This window comes from Photinus pyralis, unplaced genomic scaffold (assembly GCF_008802855.1).
Source record: "Photinus pyralis isolate 1611_PpyrPB1 unplaced genomic scaffold, Ppyr1.3 Ppyr1.4_LG4, whole genome shotgun sequence".
Taxonomy (NCBI): domain Eukaryota; kingdom Metazoa; phylum Arthropoda; class Insecta; order Coleoptera; family Lampyridae; genus Photinus; species Photinus pyralis.
The window spans coordinates 34423659-34445228 of NW_022170511.1; the positions used below are offsets into that span (position 1 = coordinate 34423659).

Consider the following 21570-nt stretch of genomic DNA (forward strand, 5'->3'; position numbering starts at 1 on the left):
CTAAGACAATTTTTTTTTCGCGCCTCCAAAAAAGGCAGTGTTATAATCCTTCCTTTTTTACCAAAAATTGCACCAAAATTTCTCAGGAAAACACTTTTTCTTATTAATTTAGGCCCGTAGAATACAAAACGATTCGTACTATTTCGATTAGACCTCTCAATCAAGTTTAGGCAAAAAACCAAATTCAACAAAAATGCAAGGGGCTGTAACTTTTGAAGTAGCCGAATCTGTTTGCTTTAAAATTTCGGGTTCTAATATTAATGACAAAAACTACCTTTCCAGAAATAAAAAAGAACTATTTTAAATATTTTATTTGAAAATAGCATTAACTTTTTAATACTTATTAGACATGTCTATATACAGTTGAAAACAAACAATAGGATATACCTCTTAAGAAAGAAACAATGTGATAAGTTAGCGCAGAATAAAAAGTAATGTTGGTGCACCAAGAGATACACGTAAATGTTTTCACAAGTAACGTTTACTCAAGAAGGCCACAAAAATCACATTCAACAAACTAACAAATGTTGCAGTTTTATCGAAACCACATAAAATAACTTATACTAAGGAAAGAGGTTTAAAATATTGTCGACAGTACGAACTGCCAAGACTTAAAGGACGGTCTTGGGGTCTGTAAAGTTTACTGTTTCGTTCAGGGAGACGTGAAAACGCCAGCGCATATTCTTTATCGAAAGCATTTAAGTCAATATTGGAACGACCCAATGCCTTGCACGCTAGAAATAGTATGTCTCTGTATATCGAGTGTGTTCGGTCGATACCTCGCACTTTTTGGATTTTTTGTCGTTCCATTCCTAGCCTTTTCAGAGGTTCCAATAGATCATTACTGTGTACACCTAACAAAATGCTTTGCATTACCCTGTGGAAATGTAAACGGTAAATAGGAGCTCCTATTGGTTGAAAGAACTTACGGTCTGCTAATCGTCGTTTGATCAGTTAAAGCACTGACAAGTGGACTAGACATTTCGCGACGTTGATAAAGAATATACATTGGAGGGCCTTCGGCATGTAGACGAGGATTGTCCCAAACACATAACACTGTAACTTGAGCAGATAAGTGTTCTAAAACAAATTCAGTCATATAATCACGAAACTGGAAAAGCTACTGAGATTATTGCCAATTACTTACGTAATACATCCTTACCTGCTGCTTTGTACATAGATGTATTATATAATTAATTTATTTAAAAAGTAGGTGCTTACCAACTGTAGCCAAATCTTGAGTAAGTGGATCTGCACCTTCCTCAACGGGTTGCATACAGCTTGCGCCATCATCTGCAGCTTCGTCTGTAGTGTCATCGATGGATTCGACATCATCTCCACTCTGTTGCTCAATCTTGTTGATACTACGTTCAAGTGATCTTTACGATTTTTAAGGTACAGATTAGGCAAATGGCTTTGAACATTAATACGTTCAAAGCTCCAAACAAGATTCCAGTATATTATCGGATGTTGCTCAACAAATTTCGCGTCGGCCAAACTCAAATCTCCCTCTAGACTCAGAATGTTTTCTAACTCCTTTCTTAAAACTAACGGATTTAGATAGGGAACACTAAACGGTTCACCACTGATCATTTCAGCTTGCTTAATCGATATTGTCAAAAGAGGAACTGTGGGCTTTCTGCAACTATGACAAAGAGTATTTAAATTCGAATCCTCGGCGGACCAATTGGACATGATGTCTTCGTCATAAAGTAGCACTGAGCAATTGTGACATTGAGAACACGAAACTAAAGTGATTTCAAGCTCGCCATCTACAAGCATTTATATGTAATTAGGAGTTCTGAAATTCTTAAAAGTTACCCATAGGGACATCAGTGAACGGAGGGTATAAATTTTCAGGAAGGCTGTCATCGGAATCTCGCAAATTGGCAGTACTGCCTCTGTAGCTGCCGAGCTCGGCAGATATCCTTCGATGTCTTTCTCCTCCGTCGCTGCCATCTGTTGACTCGCAATCGCCAGAAGCGTCATTCGGTTCACCAGCGCCAAGCCGATCACCGGATACTGCTTTAACAGGAGTTGAGGTCGTCGATGTGGAAATCGCCTCTTTGATTTCATCTAATTTTTTCGCAACCGTTGTTGCGGCTGACTTCAAACTGCTTATGCCGCCTTGTATTAATTCGTTTGACTTCTTTCCTGTTAAGCTACTGGGGCTATAAAGGAATTAAAAAATTGACAACATGTGAATACATGTTGGTATTGTGAATATGACGTGCATTGTGTTATACATTGTAACTTACATTCCAAGCAATATTTTTTATATGGTAGAGTTGAGGGCTTACAAGAGAGGTTATGGTTCCCTATATCTAATTACTTTCAAATATTATTTTTTAAATTCACAAATAGTGAAGTGCAAACGATTAGGTATGTATGCAAATCAAGTTTTTCTTATTTTGAGGCAGTCGTAGATACTCCCCATACGGCGACGTTAGCAAAATAATCCTCAATATACACTATGTTCCTCATGGTCAAATTCTGGCAATATCATAATTCATAACCTAGAAGGCTATGGAAGTTCGGAAGACAGAAAATGACGCCATCTTTATTCGTGTAGCGTGAGGTGGTAAATTTTAACGTCACATTACCCCAAATGTATTATGGTTTACACTATGACGCGACAACGAACAATAAATAAAAATCGCAACACCTACCTGAGATTACTGAGTGCGTTTTCAATGATCTGTTGCGGCATTTTCAGGTCTGCTTTACGCAACGACAGCCGTGCTGGTGAGTAGCGGCTAAAACAACACATCTAGCACTACTACTAATTCATGCATTTCAAGCCATATCAACACAAAATCACACTTGCAAAATTAAACTTAACACTACACTACATCATGCCAAAAATAATCATTTTGGAATAAAGTAGTTGGTCTATCCAATCAGTATTATTTATGGGTAAAATCACACGTGCGACAGTGGAGTACTTACCTAAAACCCATTTTTAAACTTGACCCAATTCCCGCCAGACTCGAGGCGATACTGGCAGCCGGCATTGTTTCGGACCGATGCAGTTTATTTTGAGTGGGAGGACTACCCTCAAATGTCGCAGATCTTTGCACTGACGAACGAAATAGGACTGGATCGTCTGTGTGGACCGAAGTGCGGTTTACGTGCACAACTTCAACGGTAGGCAAGCATTTGGTTTCTTCTTCAATCGGTTGCTCAAGTGCACCGAGTGGATCATTCTCAGTTACGGGAGTGCGAGGAGAAATCCTAATTTGAGAGGATTATAAATGGATATCAATGGTATCCTGCAACAGTACTATCATTTCTTCCTTTTCGTAATAGATCAATGTAACCTATCATATCAAAAAATCTACAAATATAAGTTCGGCATGTTTTTTTCGAGAAAAATTAACATTTAACAACAGGAAGATATGAAGTCGGCAGTGTTGCAAGATCAATCAAGGTAACAAAATTACTTAGTTGGTGTTGTTTTGGACGGATCATCCACCTCTTCATCATCAAAATGCAATGCCCGCGAACAATTTTTCCTAGACGTTTGTTGTAATTTATCAATAATACTTGCATCGTTTGCACTTTCAGATCGAGATAAAAGCCTAAGATATTCAGATGGACTCTCGGGTGGGGTTAGATTGACTTCTAGTTGATCCATCTGTTCCTCCGTGATGTCTGTCACTTCTTCGTCACATTCATTTTGACTAGATATGAGCAATCCCGCACTAGATACTGTAGAATCAGTAACATTCTGTTCGGGCAAGTTGCTACTAGGTACCACCTCTCACAATACTTGCAAAGTGATTCCGAAACTTATCCAGTAAACTAGTTTCGCTTTGCACTGCTTCGTGTGAATCTAACGAGAGTCTAGAGGAACGATCAACTGTATCTAAGAGACTGGAACCTAACGTATATGACTTTAGTATATGAAATGGCAAATCCAGTTTGCTGACCCCTACCCATTTTAAATTTGGCCGTTTGTAATATCGTTAGTACATAAGCACACCTAGGAGTTTTATGAGCACACATACCCAGTGTTCAAGATAAGGAGGTCTATCATGAGATTCTCCAAAACCATAGAAAATACAACGATGGCCCTAGCTTTAATTCAAGTGGCGCAATTGAGCGCATAACCAGGTGTATCAAGTGGCACAAATACCGGTAGCAAAATGCGTTATGGGGGGTTCCGTTCACTTGGCCCCTCCCAAATATATTTAAGGATAACCAAAAAACAAGAATGGCGCAAAGATATATTTTTACGGCGCATTTCAGCGCATACCTGAGAGTACAATTTCGTATGAAAAGATGTTAAAAAAAAGTAACTTTTAAAAACGTTAAGTTGGCCCCCCCCACTTTTTGAAAATTTGTCACGGCTTAACCGTAATTGCGCTAGCTTTAATTCAAGTGGCGCAATTGAGCGCATAACCAAATGTATCAGGTGACCTAGTTACAAGGGACAAAATACGTACTGGGGGGGGGGGCTACGTTCACTTGGCCCCCCCAAATGTTTTTTCGGATTTCTAAAAAACGATAATGGCGCAAGAGTTATTATCGGTGGCGCATATGAGCGCATAACGAGCGCATTCGTTTCAAAATAATAAGACTATCAAATCTCTTAGTGGGGGGGCCAAGTTAACGGACCCTTACAAGACACCGTTGCGAGATTTTCAATACTACGTTTCGTTTCGAAGATATCATCATCAACTTTATTTTTATATATGGTCTGTAAAAAAAGTACACACTGTATTGAATAGTATTTTCTATTAGGAATACAACGATATAAGGCACACAAGAAAAAACAAAAGTTGGAAACTGTTGTTTTCAACAGGATGGTGCATCTACGCACATCTTAATTGTGCAGGAATATCTACCATTCCGTTGACAAGTTTCCAACTTTTGTTTTTTTGTGTGTGCTGTAGGTACATCGTTGTATTCGTAAAAACTGCCATTTAAAATAACGAAGTTACTAGCTATTTCCGGAAGTGCGACCATTTTGAAAATATTTCACATTGATTCGGCCTTCAGAGTAACTCCTAAGTACAAATTTTCAAAAGCCTACCTATTTCACTTTCCCAGAAACGTTTACCTAAGCTCCCAAAAAAGCACCCTGTATATGTGCACGAACGAAAATCTTGGTGCACTTATGTGCATTAACAAAACACAAACGAACAAAACGATTAACGATGGAGGCCAGCGAAATGGACAAGTGAAATATTAACGCACCTCCTTCAGTTGAAGCCGAAAGTTTTCTAGCCGCCTGTCTTCGCGCAGCCCAACGAAAGTGAGCGGCGCCCAAAACCACGTACCGTAACTTGTTCCACAGTAACTGGCTCGAACTCGAGTGAGCGGGCCATTGAGCTTCTAACACGCATCGGTTATATAGTCTAAAATTACTTTCAATCTTTAAAAAACACATACAAAAGTGGATATACCCATAAGTTAACGCGTTTGGTTGAATTCCCGATCGCTTCATAAGCAAAAGCAACTTAACCGCCAACAAAGGTCGAGAATGTTCGCCACACAACTGCATCATAAGGCGATAGCACACCTCATCACAGGCCAGACGTAACTGAGTGGCTCGAACTAATAAATCGTACGACTGTTGTAATATTGCTCTTTCTTTACCCGTGTTTAATGACAGCATGCTTGGTAATGCCATAAAATACAAGGTGTGACACGTTCCCAATAAGCATCGGGCCCATAGCTCTGGGGAGCGAATGCATTTTCTGAAAATGTAAATTTCCAACCAAATGACCCAATGCAACTGATATTTACCGTGCCAATTTTTGAGCAGATTTTATTTCGTGTTTCGTTCGACGTGCCATCGGCGAACCAGGTGCTGTCGCAGGTAACAATGCCGTTAATTGTTTGTGTCTTTTAGTTTTTAATAACGTCGGGTTTAAGTTAAAACCAAAATAGGTACACGTTTCACCTTCAACACAAAGATCAGTTAAATCGTTGCACCTCACTGACTTTTCTTAGCAAAAATCAAATGACCAAACAAGTATTCAATTAAGGATGCCTATCCATTACCCTATGTTTCCGGTAGATAGGACACCAAAGCTTACCATTGTGCAGAGGTTCTGGAGGCAATAAAAACACAGTCCTTTCGCTAGTTTGTCCCAATTCCAATTCGAACAATTTCAACTCGCCGTCATCATTACCGAGCCTTTCGCAGCACTCGTCAAAAAACGTGAGACCTTGATCTCCGTCGGATACGAAACTTCGTTCCTCTATAAACCTAATAAACATTTGCGTTCGCATAAGCAGTGAGAAGAATTTGTGATGCGTTTTATCTCGTGATTTTAGAAAGTCGCCTAGTTGAAACAGTGCTTGTGGATCGGTAGTACCGACAGTGGGTGCTTTAGTAATTGGTAGGAGATATGTACGGTAACCCTTTAATGTCATGGCCATAAACTTGAGAAATGCTTCTTGAACTTCCAGCTCTTGTATTTGCTACAATGTGTACATAAAGGCCAGTTGAATGCGTTAAAAACGTACCTCTCGCCGCCGTTGTTGAAATTCCATCTCAACTTCTGTTTCAGAGTACACCTGCGTATTTCTAGTATATGTCAACAATTTTTTGTATAATTCATCCAGAGTCGATTTGAGAACCTTGGCTGGACGCTTTGGTAATAGTTTAGTATTAAGAATTTGTCTTTGGTTTTCACATACCTATAAGTTGGGTGATTACATGGTTAATATTGGCAGGTTTACGTACAGTGATGATGTTCGTATCGAGATCAACACAGCTAACATCACTAGGTGGATCATAGAGATCAAAAAACCGTGAGTCGACTCCTATTAAAAACGGTAGAGGTGCGTGTAAAATTTCAACTAAACCTAAAGACACTGTGATTAGAATTGTAATGCAACTGGCAACCTTTACCTAATGGGCAAAGTGGAATATACGGACACTGCCACTTAAAGGGAAACAGAAGCGACGACACAGCTTCTGCAACAGCAGTTAAAGTGTCCGGTCTAAGAGAATGGATTAATATTTTTTGTTCTGTCAATGCCAACAACAATATTAAAAGACTATTTTCCGATCCTAAATTGAGCAACAATTCTCTAAACCCCGCAGCACTGTGAGGAAACGGCGAATCTTCCGGCTGCATCATAATTATTCGTTCGGATTGCTGCGAAATGTTTGAGGATAAGTGCAACAATGTACGCGGTGCCGGAAAAGGAACTTCATCGATGAGCTGGACAATGTAATGTTCAATAGGAATTGTTTGTGGCTTGTTACTTGATGCAATATTCTGTAAAATTAAACAGAATTAATTAGTTACGCACAGGAAACAGTTTCAACAAACATTTATGCGTCATCTATTTTCTCAATCAATGTGGTATATTTGTAATGCGGTAAATTTCGAGAGATTGATAAAATGTAGGGACATTAATGTTCACCTTTAATAGGGTAGATGACAAATTTTTTAAAACCGGTTATAACTGTTCGTATACCTCCACTATAACTTTAAAATATGATATTTCAGCCAAATAAACCATATTATTGCAAATTTATGCAATTTAAATTGTAGATTTTTATTTTAGCGCCAAAACGCTGTTTTGTGTCATGGCGGTGTCTGTGACGTCACAGTCCTGACAGCTTAAACTAAGCCTGACAGTTATACACACACAATCCCAGCGTAATAGTATTTTACATTATTAGCCAGGTAAGTGAGTTTTTACTGGCGATAGGAGAAGTTGACTGGCGAGTCGTCAGACGAGCCTGTCATCTCCTAGAGCCAGTAAAAACTATTACCTGGCGTATAATGTACAATATTTTATTTGTTACTCATTTGTAAACAATAGTAAACGTAAATAATTAGTTCTTAATTGATCTTGAAGAAATGTCTAAAATATCATGTGATCCATGTAACAGAGACTTCGCATTAATTCTGGCCAATGAAATGACTAGATTACTAACTTGTAAAATTTTTACAGGTCAGCTGTCAGTTTTACAAGTCAGTAGCGTTTAAACATGACGTTTACCCGTTTGTGTTTTGTCTTGTTAATCAACGTTTACAACTGAGTAACAAATAAACAGTTTAAAAGGTTTCGTGATGAATTATAACTACTATAAGTGGTGTCCTACCATGATGTACACATAGACATGTGGCGCAGCTAAGTATCCCAGGCGGGTGATTGCTATGACTCCATGGATAAAGTCTGATCCGTGCTACCCGATTCCAGTAAATTCGGTTCAAAGGATGCTATATCATTAAAATGCTTCATGGAGTAGAGAAATCCAAAAGGATTCGACGATTGCTCATTAAACGTAATATAGAAAACTATATTGACATGAGTAGCACATTTTTCACGAACGTTAACTCCTGAGGTGTGAGGTAGACGGCATTTTGAACAACTTTCGATTCCGATTGAGCCATTTGCCGATACAGGAGTAGAGTTTCGAATAATCGGACTCGATCATGACTTGTTACACGTGATAAAGGAGACTTTATCGACAGTAGTACTCCGGGTTGTGGAAAGCCCTAGGGACTAACCACTCCAGTCCAATAGGGTTTGGACTCTGAGGGGTTGTAAAACTAGCTTAATGGTAGAGCAAAGAGAATAATTTGTGCGTATTATTTTCCTGGGAAATTTTTCATGGTTCTACTGGACCAGCAATTAAAATCCGAAGGGATATATAAGTATTATGGCCTTAATTATACTACTGGAACACATCGATGTATATTTAGATATGTAATAAATGATTATATTAAATCTGCATACTTCCCCATCCTTGTCTATTTTGTTTAGGTACTTTACCACAAGCATGTATTTTACTCCTTCTATACGTTTTTTTGTTATTATTCCTATTAGTGGAAAGAAAATTATATCTCTACGCCACTGAAGTGAGACGCTAATGATAACGGAAGTGGTGTGGTACTTTAATCACAGCCAGAGGCCACTTTTGGTTCCCGTGGTCTACGTCTGGCCAAGCATTTGATTCCCTCCATTAGTTTTCTAACGCAATGTTAGTTTCCATGACGCAGGCAGACCAGACTACTTTCCTGCCGCCTGTCAAATTACCGGCCGCACCTGTCACTTTTCCTGCCGCACTTGTCACGCTAAATGTCTATAATGACTCCTGTCATCATTGACAGATTGGCATAAATCAAAAGTTCCGTATGAAAATTGAAATTTGATTATTTTAATACGATTTTGGGTAAACTTTGATACAAAACTCGTCAGTAAAATGGCATTATACTTGACTCGGAAATTAAAGTACGCGGCCCCAAAGGAGCCTTGTACTTCAATCTTTCCTCGCCAGTAATGTGTAATTTTCCTGACTTTTATGTAAATAACTATTAAAAACTATGTAGTAGTTATTTACATAAAAGTTAAGAAAATGGCATATTACTGACGAGGAAATATTGAAGTACGAGGCCCCTTTGGGGCGAGTATTTCAATTTCCGAGTCAAGCAATGTCATTTTACTCACGAGCTTTGTATTACCCGAAATTGTATTTTAATATAACATTTCCATTTTTATATAGAACTTTTGATTAATGTCAGAGTAGTAACAAATTTAGCGCTGAAACTGTTTTTGGGAAAAAAAGTTTTTTATTCTGAAGCTATAACTTATAAATGAATACTCTACACAATGTTAATTAACTACTTATTTATGCCAAGTGAATGAATGTACTGTAAATATGTGCAGTGGCACATTTGCACTTGTTTTACTTTTCAATGCAAAACACCTGAACTGCCAACACAAAAGCAACACAATCGTTTTTTTCACCTTGTCTGATCTACGTTTGTTCCAAAATTTAACCTTCACACTATACTTCAAATCTATGTTGTGCAAGACTTGTCACATCAAAACTCGGGCTTTGGTTTCCACTAGGCACTTATTGATTGGTGATAAATCTTGTGGAATTTACTTTGAATTGATTTTGTTTTATTTTCTAGGTCGCTAAACAGTACGGCATACCGTTTGTGGAAACTTCGGCGAAGACTAGAATGGGTGTAGATGATGCCTTTTATACATTAGTTCGAGAGATTCGTAAGGACAAAGCGAGTAGAGGGAAGCACAAGTCGCCGAAACTTGGAATACCGGGCCACGGCCGTTTTAAGCAGATTCGATGTAGTATCCTCTAGAAGTCGACTGATTTGTTAATATCTAAAAAGAGCGAGCTTTGCTTTGCCATTGATCATCCGATCGTTTTTCATAAGAAGTGTGATAGTGTACGAGCAACTGTTTTGTTGCAAATGTAAAACGTTCGCTGTTTAAAAATAATGCTTTAAAAAATTTTTGATATTTCTTACAGTTAAGGGAACTTTTATTTTGAATTACTTTTTAAATTCGAGTGCATATATACAGAAGTTGTAAATCGGAACTGCCTTGACTTAAATTATTTGTGCTTTAAAAGTGTAAATCAGGGTTTATTTTGTTTTATTGTGGTGCAGGGACAACTTTATGAAATTGTTGGTCTGCGGGATAAAATACATACCTTAGTATGTAACTAAAAATACTTAACTTTGTTTGAATTGAATGATACTTGTACGCTCAGCTTATGAGGGAATTTCTTCACGCACACATCGTTGTGATCCGTAATAGTTTAGATGACATTTATATTTTCGTGTACATTAGAGGTAAATTACAGTTATAGAATAGAATATTGAGTATTAGTATGTAGAGAGTAATACCATTTTATTACCATTAAAACAAAAATTAAACGATCTGCAATCAGCAGCTACCGAGTGATATTTTAAAAAATAATATTTAAGTTGTACCGTAATTTACCTCTATCGAAGTCAGACGCATACATGACTTTGACCATGATCCATCATTCAACTAACCCCATTTTTTGAGCAGTCTTTTTTTTAAGTAAATCTCTCAATTTTGAGAGTGGCTGTCAGAGTTTGTCTTAATATTCTACTAATATAATTAAGTATTGCCTTCTTATAATACGAGTAATTTAGCAATTTAGTTTATAGAAATTGTCAGTAAAAAAGTCTCTTATCAATAAATATTTGAAAATAATCGAGGTCCGAATTCTCGATTTGGAGCGGGGCGCCTCCATGTTTTCAGTCGTCTGTCTCCCAGTGTCACTAAAAGCACCCCACGCCATGATTCCCCGACATAGACTCTCATTTGGACGAGCGTGGGACACTTGGAAAAAATGTTGTGAGCTATTTTCTCGTCTGTATTGCAACCTCTACAGGGACGTGTTTTGTGCTTATTTAATTAATAGTGTCCAGAAGGTATGCCTACGAGCAAGCGCAGGTATTTCCTTGATAATCCTGTACAAAATCGCGTCAAACGGTGAATTGCTTCTGTGATGATCAAGTCCCATTTGACCTTGGTATGGAGTTATGAGTGGATACAGCAAGCTGGAGAACCGGCATTGGCCTACCGGATGGTTGCTTTCAGGTCATGCTAGTTTTAGACAGCGCCTTCTGTATTTCTTAAAATTTTAATTCATGTTAGGAAGAGTAGATTCATCCCTTTAGCTCCCCACTCACCATGGTGCCCCAGTAGGGGACGTGTGTATAAATACACGCCAAGGATATAGCTCACAAAAGTGACAGCTAGCCTAGTTTCGCATTGAGTAAGGAGAACCAACCAAAGAGCTGTAACTTTTGATCTAGTAGCCCAATCTTCAAACTGTTTGAAATTGTGGATTCTACAGACCACAGTCTATAAGAAAATGTTTTTTTAGGCTATCATCACAAAAACGTTGATTTTATGCTCGCTTTTGCGGCCATAAAGTTTCACTTTATTGTACGCTTCTGTCAAGCTTTACTTTATTGTACACATCTGTCAAACTGTACTTATTTGAAACTGATGTGTGAGAAACAGTAATCTGTTTGATACAAAGCGTCTATCTGGTCTAGCCCCATCAAGGATTGGGCCATCCAGGTGCGTTTTTTTTCATTTTCGGACTTATAGGAATGTTTCGCATTATTTTGCATAATCACAATGTTCACATTTAAAATTATAGTTTGACGTTTCAATCTTTGCTGCTTGCAGACCATTTTGAAGTCTAGAACCAAAACATGAGGAAGATGTTATTGCTTACATTATTATACGAAGAATCACCAGCAATTAACCGAGAACACAAGTAGCTACCTATACCTACCATCAAAGTAGGTAATCAGGTTTCTAATATTGTACAGGATGTTAACTATAAGGTTTTGGAAGCCACAGTTACGAAGCACGTATTGCATTTGACATTATTAAAATCTTGTGCAACGGAGGAAGTTGCGATTGTACTTTTACTCTCAAACGCCTGCTCTTATATCATATATGACTTAGGGTCGCAACGCTTGCAGCTTCCAGAATTTCATTTGGGGTATCTGAACTGTCGCTACCCATTTTGATACGCACAAAGCACACGCAAAGATGCTAATTATAATTACATACCACAGGAAATGCTTTGTTTTTAATTGTCTAAGATAACTATGATTTTCAGAACAAATATGTTTATGAGCAAATTTTTGAATTCTTTTTTGATGATTTCCCCATTTCAACAGAAAATTCAAAGGGCTGTAAGTAAAATGTTACTACTAGAAGAAATCTTGTAGGAGCTAAAAAAATCAGCTAAAACATCAAATTCTAGGTGTATTTACCTCAAATATAGAAAAAAACTAACAAAAACTCATATCCCACAAGCAAAAAATGACTTAAAAACATTAATTTACTACTAAGACAAAATCTTGTGGGAGCTAAGAAAATCACCTAAAACTATAAAAAAATAGCCTAAAATAATAACAAATCTAAGCCCATTACCTCAAAAAACGCATAAAAACTAGGAAAAAACCAATCACTTAAAATCATCAAACATCATGATACATCAACCTGAAAAAAAAACGAATTCCCCACACGCAATATTTTTCATTTTTCCATATAATTAATTCTATCAATAATGCGGTACATAAAATGTTAAAATCGACAAGGTCAGTAAGATTAAGGCTGCGAAGCTCATAGACGTGTGTTAAAGAGGTGTGTGGGCGCCATTTTTCGCTAGCCTTTAACATTAGCTCAATACGAATTTCGGCAAGATGATATGATAAATATTTATAAAAATGCCGTTATAAAATGGATTACAGTAACAAAAGCTTAAAAATGATCATTAATGTATTAAATAAAGCAATAATTCATAAATTAGCTATAGACTAAATAAATTTAACAATTCCAATATAATAAGGTACAGCACTGTATACTTCTTAATGCCAGTAGCTGGCTATATTGCTAAATGCAGTAAATTCAACATCGAAACAGCAGCAAAGTATTAAACAGTAGTACCTTTGTTGTAGCTTATATATCATATTCGTCTATAATATTCAGTAGATCAAGAGGAAGAGAGCTTGCCATTAGGCTATACTTTTAATGCCATAGCTGGCTATATTGCTAAATGCAGGAAATTCAAAATTGAAACAGCAGCAAAATATTAAATAATAATATTACGTAGCTTAAGTTATACCGGATATTGTATATTATATAATATTCATTAGATTCATTAGAGAACACAATATCATATAGCGGCTGGGAAACCGAGACTATTAGAGAGCTTGCCAATGTATTGCCATTCAACCCCTCCTCCCCTTATTTTTAGAGAGTAACACATTATTGTAAAATAAGGATTTATATAATATACTAATTAAAGACTCAAAATAAAACTTAAAAACGTTTGCAAATACAGTACTTTATTTAAACTTTCTCTAATCAGATTGTAGCTACATGATGTAACATTAAGCCTATTCATATTTTATTACAGTACGGTAACTAACAAAAGCAAAGACAATCATGTATCAGCCAACTTGTCAAGTTTATTCTTGGTGTAGTCGAGATTATATATCCCAGTTTTAAAGCGGTCTGCAGCTAAGGTTGTTCATTCGATATCATAGGCTATCCAATACCACTGGTGCATTAGCTCCAATGTCCATACGTATAGGTCAGGTAGGCTACCTGTTGCTTACAGGTACTGTACTCATAGAATCCTGAAATTCATAACAGGGCATAGCTTATTAGATGTTATTTGTTGTATCTAGCTTTGACTGGCTATAGTTATAACCAAAGATGGATTAGAAAAGATACGTAGGTATCTTCCTATACAGGGTGGTGACTTGCGTCACGCATCATAGGGATTTCAATGTAAAATTCATAACATGCGATTATTGGCTCCCCAAATTATTTTAGAGCAAAAATGTATTAAGGTATTTTGTACAAAAAAATTTTTTACGTCAATCAACTGCATTAGTTTTCAATTTTTTACATAATAAAGACGGAAAATTGGAAAAATAAAATCCGCATCTTTTTCAATAATCTGCGATGCCATGGAATTTTCTAAAACAAAAAGATATCCAGTTGTCAATTAGCAGCAGTTCGAAATGGATTTTATGATCGACTTGGTTGCTGTCTTGCAGTTAATGGGGACTTATTCGAACATTTATTGTAAATTGTTATATTAGGAAACCGTTTCTAGTAATTTGTTCTTTCTTTATGTCGAATTCGCTGTTCTAAATATAATACTTGTAGTGTACTTAACCCCCAGGTTCTACGCTAATCTCACACTACAAGAACACGGAAATAAAATAAACCCGGCAACGTTTAAAAATGGCCACCCGAATGACTATTCCCTCTAAAACTAAACAAGTACCCGCTTAAATTTGAAAAGTGGCACGTGATAAAACATCTAAGGCAGGGCCCCCTTACGTTAGTTATAGATAACGCTTTGACCTGAAGCACAGTAGGGAAGGAACGTTAAATAAAACACTGAAATTGTGAGAAGTTTGTTTAATAATGATCGTAATTATTATGATTGTGAAAACCCGGAAATTTAGGTGATGTACATTAATATAAACAAAACAAACAAAGCCAAAAGGTGTCGTACTCTCGCAAAAGTCACTGCCAAGGATAAAAAGAGTACGACGTAAGAAAAACCTTGCAGTTTGATTAAAACAATCCAAAAGTTAATTAACAAAATATTTTGTAAAAGTTTTAGCAGTAGTTAACAAAGATAGTAAATGCATATACACAATGTTGGTTACACTCAAGGTTAAAGCAAGTTTTTGGGGACAATGGGTCAGGTAGAGCAGGTACCAAGATTCTGAGAAAGGGTGAAATACACAGGATGTGACTCATCTTTGGTGCAATAAAGTCCTTTTGTTGAAAGCAAGATGGAAAACTACATGGCCTTGTAGGCAAATTTGACTAAAAACAAAATATGTGGAAATTATTGAATCGCCACTCATTTATCACACATAGATTCTAAACTGAAGAGCTTTGATTAGCGTAATCTCGCTCCTGCAAGATGGGTAGTCCGCCCCTGATTTCGGGGTTTCGAACCTACAGTTGGATGTCGAAGACAGTGCACGGAATTAGGTGCCCTAACACATAATTATAGACTACAGTTTCTTTTTCCACCTCCCGGACTGCTTCATTCACGGAGAAAATTGTTAGTAACAAACAACAAGTCAGTACATACATCAAACGAATCAGCAATTTCCACATATTAAAATAAAATGAAAACTTACATGAATGTAACTTCAGGGACAAGACCAAGTAACCAACATCAATAAACATAAATTAAGCAAACATTACACCAAAAATGTAAACAATTAAAAACAATAGCATAACGGTATCACACATATGATTGCATTGCGGTTAAACCAAGTAAATTTCAAAAACAAATATTGAAACACACAAAAAATATAAAATGCGGCAAACAAAACACAAATACGATATAAAGAAATGCAAAAATTACTACCTGCATTAAATAACACAAAATAACAACAAACATTTATGGAGCGCAACGTTCACCACCGCCATTCAAGACAAGATGCCAAACGCAACTCCCGTTCGTGCTTTCTAGGTGGCGCAGGCAGCTTTTTTTCCCACCTAGAAATTGCATGGTTGCCAACTCTCAAAAATGTGTGTATCGTCGTAAACTGTATATACAGGGTGGAACCTCTCAGACGCCCCTTTGGAAAAGGATCGGGTGGGCTACTCCACACGTGAGTTTTTCAACATCCATCGCTTAGGTTGGAATACTCTCGACGTTACCATAGACTGACAGCAATACGAGTGGCGGCTCCATACATATGACAAAACAGAACAAGTATTAGTATACAAAGAAAAGTATGTATCAGAGACACATCCATCATTTATCACAACACAAAGTAAAGGTATGGTAAACACAAGAGATCTATGAACTACCACAGAGTACATTTGATCTACACTACCAGTACCTTAACCCTACTTTTTCAAGATGGCTAATTCCACTTTTACAATTATAAGTAATCAATGTTCTACCTTCTAAAAATCTACTGCAAAGCCGGCAACTAAACGAGCTATACTTTCGTGCAGCATTATACTTAACACTTCAAATTGCAATACTGCAGCTAAACCTCGGAGCTAATGTCACAGATACCAGTAAGTAACCAATGTAACAGGGACAAAGGTTTGAAACAGGTAAGGGACAGCGACATGTGATGGACTTCATTGATATCTTTTAAAAGTAACAGGAACTGGGTGTCGACCGAGGTGTCGACAAAGAAAAAGGGCAACATAAACACCTGGCAGTGTGTTTGTAGTGAGACCACTAACAGCTATAAATCAATCCCGTAGATTCTCCCTAAAAGTTACCAATTCTGCTTCGCCCCTATAATGGACAATCACATTCTTCAAGAATGAGAGAAACTGTAAGAGTAAGGGAACGTAAAATACCGTCGCACTGAAAAAACAAAAAAAAAACAAGTCGTCTAGTAAATCACGTTGTAAAATGGCAACTGTCTCCCGATCCTACGAAGATAATGGAAGACACCAACACCGAACGTAACCTCCAATGGAAACAGCGACACACGACCGCGTCACTTGTATATTCACGAGTTAAATATGCGAAACAGGAGGAACAAGATGTCAACTGCCATGCAAAAGCAGAGTCCATATCACAGCAACTCGCCCCCGCTGTCCACATAACAAAAACCTATAAAACAAAAATCAAATTGCAAGAGAACTTCCACAGCAGAGACTCCACATCCATCCCTCATCAGCACACTCCCCTTAGAATCCGTTGGGCAGAACTGAAGAATGGGACACAAAGTGTCAAGGTAGACACGGCCCCCTCCTTCTATAGATGTTACAAAAGCAGTAAAATGAAAATCGAAGCTGTAAGCTGATTCTTTGAAAAACAACTGCATTAGTCGGCTCTCACTGGCATCCTCGATGTCTAAACTGTCCGTTAGGATGTGTGCATCGGAGTCGAAAAACCTGCAAGCGAGCTACAAAAATAAAACCAAGTGCAACTGTACTGGAATGAACTCTCGCAACACGCCCCTGCAATCCTCATCCGAAATCAACCAACTGAAATGCAAACAGGTCCCAAACTTGTCTCTAATGACGCCACCTAAAACCTGTTGTCCTTATAAATCCCTCGGAAGCCCCCTCTATAAAACCTTGTGACATGTAACTGCACCAAATGCTGGAATCAATGCAGCAAAACCTGTGCAAAAATTCCCCGTATTGTTGATCTAATGGGCCCGCAACATCGAGACTTGCTCCGTGAGTCAACAACAATAAATGCCACTTGAAAACAGTAAAATAAACTTCCATTCTCCTGGGTGCTGAAGTCGCTGAGGTCACTGGCACTTAAAGAAAATCGCCCCTAAAAGTGTCATGAGGGTCCTCTCGCCACCATTCACCTTTCTATGAATCAAAACCCTGGAACACTTCTAAGATCGGCAAGGGAACCAAAAAAACCACACAATTGGAACCCCAGTTGAAAAACACGTCCTCAAGCATGACAAGCTCCTGTAGTTGCATCAAACAGCGATGGTCATGTGACACGTTTGTTTTGAAGGTGGAATAATAAGAACAAACAGACTCACCTGATGTATTTGCCTTGCGAATTATTTCACCGCCAACATCCACCACATGGATCACCCTACTAACTCTGATTTGGGAAAATTTTCACAGGAGGTACGGTAAAGCAACTTGTTCCACCAAAACCTCTGCTTCAGGATGATTTAATGGACATCCCACTGCGTCAACCATCATATACTCCCTTGTAGGAATCTCCTTTGGAACGGTAACTGGAGATTTTTCTTCCGCTACCCCTGCATAATAAAATACAACAGCAGTATGTTCGGGTACACACACGATGGATAAACAAAAATGTAAATAACAAAACACATTTCAGATCGGCAAAGTTCCTTCCACAAACTTCATGGTCAATGCGTCCTGGTCAACGGCACCAATTCTGTAGTGTACTTAACCCCCAGGTTCTACGCTAATCTCACACTACAAGAACACGGAAATAAAATAAACCCGGCAACGTTTAAAAATGGCCACCCGAATGACTATTCCCTCTAAAACTAAACAAGTACCCGCTTAAATTTGAAAAGTGGCACGTGATAAAACATCTAAGGCAGGGCCCCCTTACGTTAGTTATAGATAACGCTTTGACCTGAAGCACAGTAGGGAAGGAATTTTAAATAAAACACTGAAATTGTGAGAAGTTTGTTTAATAATGATCGTAATTATTATGATTGTGAAAACCCGGAAATTTAGTTGATGTACATTAATATAAACAAAACAAACAAAGCCAAAAGGTGTCGTACTCTCGCAAAAGTCACTGCCAAGGATAAAAAGAGTACGACGTAAGAAAAACCTTGCAGTTTGATTAAAACAATCCAAAAGTTAATTAACAAAATATTTTGTAAAAGTTTTAGCAGTAGTTAACAAAGATAGTAAATGCATATACACAATGTTGGTTACACTCAAGGTTAAAGCAAGTTTTTGGGGACAATGGGTCAGGTAGAAGCAGGTACCAAGATTCTGAGAAAGGGTGAAATACACAGGATGTGACTCATCTTTGGTGCAATAAAGTCCTTTTGTTGAAAGCAAGATGGAAAATTACATGGCCTTGTAGGCAAATTTGACTAAAAACAAAATATGTGGGAATTATTGAATCGCCACTCATTTATCACACATAGATTCTAAACTGAAGAGCTTTGATTAGCGTAATCTCGCTCCTGCAAGATGGGTAGTCCGCCCCTGGTTTCGGGGTTTCGAACCTACAGTTGGATGTCGAAGACAGTGCACGGAATTAGGTGCCCTAACACATAATTATAGACTACAGTTTCTTTTTCCCCCTTCCCGAGACTGCTTCATTCACGGAGAAAATTGTTAGTAACAAACAACAAGTCAGTACATACATCAAACGAATCAGCAATTTCCACATATTAAAATAAAATGAAAACTTACATGAATGTAACTTCAGGGACAAGACCAAGTAACCAACATCAATAAACATAAATTAAGCAAACATTACACCAAAAATGTAAACAATTAAAAACAATAGCATAACGGTATCACACATATGATTGCATTGCGGTTAAACCAAGTAAATTTCAAAAACAAATATTGAAACACACAAAAAATATAAAATGCGGCAAACAAAACACAAATACGATATAAAGAAATGCAAAAATTACTACCTGCATTAAATAACACAAAATAACAACAAACATTTATGGAGCGCAACGTTCACCACCGCCATTCAAGACAAGATGCCAAACGCAACTCCCGTTCGTGCTTTCTAGGTGGCGCAGGCAGCTTTTTTTCCCACCTAGAAATTGCATGGTTGCCAACTCTCAAAAATGTGTGTATCGTCGTAAACTGTATATACAGGGTGGAACCTCTCATACTTTTTGATAGAATTTGATTTGATTTATAGCAGACATTCCATGGCATGACGGATATTGGCGGTTTTGTATTATAAAATTCCATGGCATCACAGATTATTGAAAAGATGCGGGTTTTATTTTTCCAATTTTCCGTCTTTATTATGCAAAAAATTGAAAACTAATACGGTTGATTGACGTAAAAAATTTTTTTCTACAAAAAAACCTTAATACATTTTTGCTCTAAAATAATTTGGGGAGCCAATAATCGCATGTTATGAATTTTACATTGAAATCCCTATGATGCGTGACGCAAGTCACCACCCTGTATACGCTGTATGCACAGCTGGTCAAATAGTAACACGTTTAAATCAACACGCCAGGGGTAATTGAGAGATCGTGATTGGGGCGCTTGCAGATTTAAATTCAAGAAGAGCTAGCTCATTGGACGCAACGCCCTCACTGGAATAATCTGTAAGCTGGCAGCATTTGACCAGCTGTTAGAAGATGTGCATTTTTATTAATCTATTTTTGCTATAACTTATACACATTACTGTACGAGTGCAATATTGGCCACCATTGATAATTTTACCCCTATTTCGCTTTGTAGAGTAATAATTATTATTAATAAAATAAAAAAATAATTATTGTAGCTCGAAGCGAGCTAACGCGTCGTCCAGCAACTATCTTTCTCGTCCCGAAAACTGACATTTTGTACTAATGAAACAAATAACTATTTACTAGACACTTAAAAATGAATAAAATCGTATGAAAATCACTGCTGTGGGGCGCATTAAAAAATTAACTAAAAACCCATGAAATTCTTTAAAAAATATTCGAAGAGTAAAACCACTTGCGCCATCTATCCATGAGTTGAGTAAATGAGTAAACAGTTTTCTGATTTCTGTGCCATCTGAATTTTGTTTGTGTCAACGATAGTGCATCATTCTGTGGCGAAATAATTGTTTTGGTTGGTAAGTACTTTACACTTTATTACTAGGTATATTAATATATTCAATGCATTAAATATAGATGATATGATATTTGTGATTGATTGTAATAACTTATATTTAGCAACAATTTTTTTTCTTTGGCATATATCACCTTTCACATTTTAAAACCTTGTTGGTAGTATTATACCCACGATACACTCACACCCTCAGAGTAAGAAATAAAGATAGAGTACGCGTACCCTATAACAACGTGAACGTTTGTTTTGAACCAACATCTACCGTTGAGAGGTAGAAAATAAACATTAGTCAGTGTCAGTGGCGTAGGGTTTATTTATCTTTATGGGCAACAAAGTTTATGTTTTGTTTACATGTGCAAACGTAATAACGTATCACTAAATATTTATGATCAAAAGCTGTGTGTTTGAAAGGTCCCTGTTGATCTATGATAAGGTATGGTGATACTTCAAAGTGGGAACTTAGAAGGAAATCTAAACACATTAAAATGCGAAAATTCCCGTATGCACGTCTATGACATCAAAACAAATACCGATGAAAGGTTATGTCAGGTAATTCAATAATTCCACAAGTAATACAGCTTTTCCCCATTTCAAAGCGCTCCCATAAATTAATACACCGTAATTCGAATAAGTCTTGCACTATAAAAACTCCTAAAAATTAAGGAATCACGTTTTAACGAAATAAACAAAATACCTCTCAACGGAAAACAAAGTTACAGCGTTGCCGCTGTGGTGCACTAATCACCATAACTTTTCTTGTTACGCCGTTTAATTGCAAGTTAAAATTGTTTGGGTTACTGAACCCTTATAAGCATCTAAAAATCCATTTAGATTACTCCAGATGCTTATGTTATTATTATTCCCTTAAAAACTATCTCGTGAAATGTGACAACTTAGCCTCCTGCAATGTTAGTAAACAAACGAGATGATGGCACGCATAGATAAGCATCAAGGCATCTCTATCTTTATTTCTTACTCTGAGCT

The 21570-nt window shown here is 37.3% G+C and overlaps 2 long non-coding RNA genes and 1 pseudogene across 2 annotated transcripts; 2 read left to right on the forward strand and 1 right to left on the reverse strand.

Moving 5' to 3' along the window:
• Window positions 1–463: 463 nt before the first annotated feature.
• LOC116167660 lies at window positions 464–7115 on the reverse strand (annotated as a pseudogene).
• Window positions 7116–9653: 2538 nt separating this feature from the next.
• Window positions 9654–10601, forward strand: LOC116167666. Its single transcript, XR_004144598.1, has 2 exons — window positions 9654–9845; window positions 9897–10601. It is a non-coding gene; the product is annotated as an uncharacterized LOC116167666 (long non-coding RNA).
• A 5503-nt stretch (window positions 10602–16104) lies between these two features.
• On the forward strand, window positions 16105–18314 carry LOC116167665. The gene is made up of 3 exons (XR_004144597.1): window positions 16105–16404; window positions 16452–18080; window positions 18131–18314. It is a non-coding gene; the product is annotated as an uncharacterized LOC116167665 (long non-coding RNA).
• The last annotated feature ends 3256 nt before the right edge of the window (window positions 18315–21570 follow it).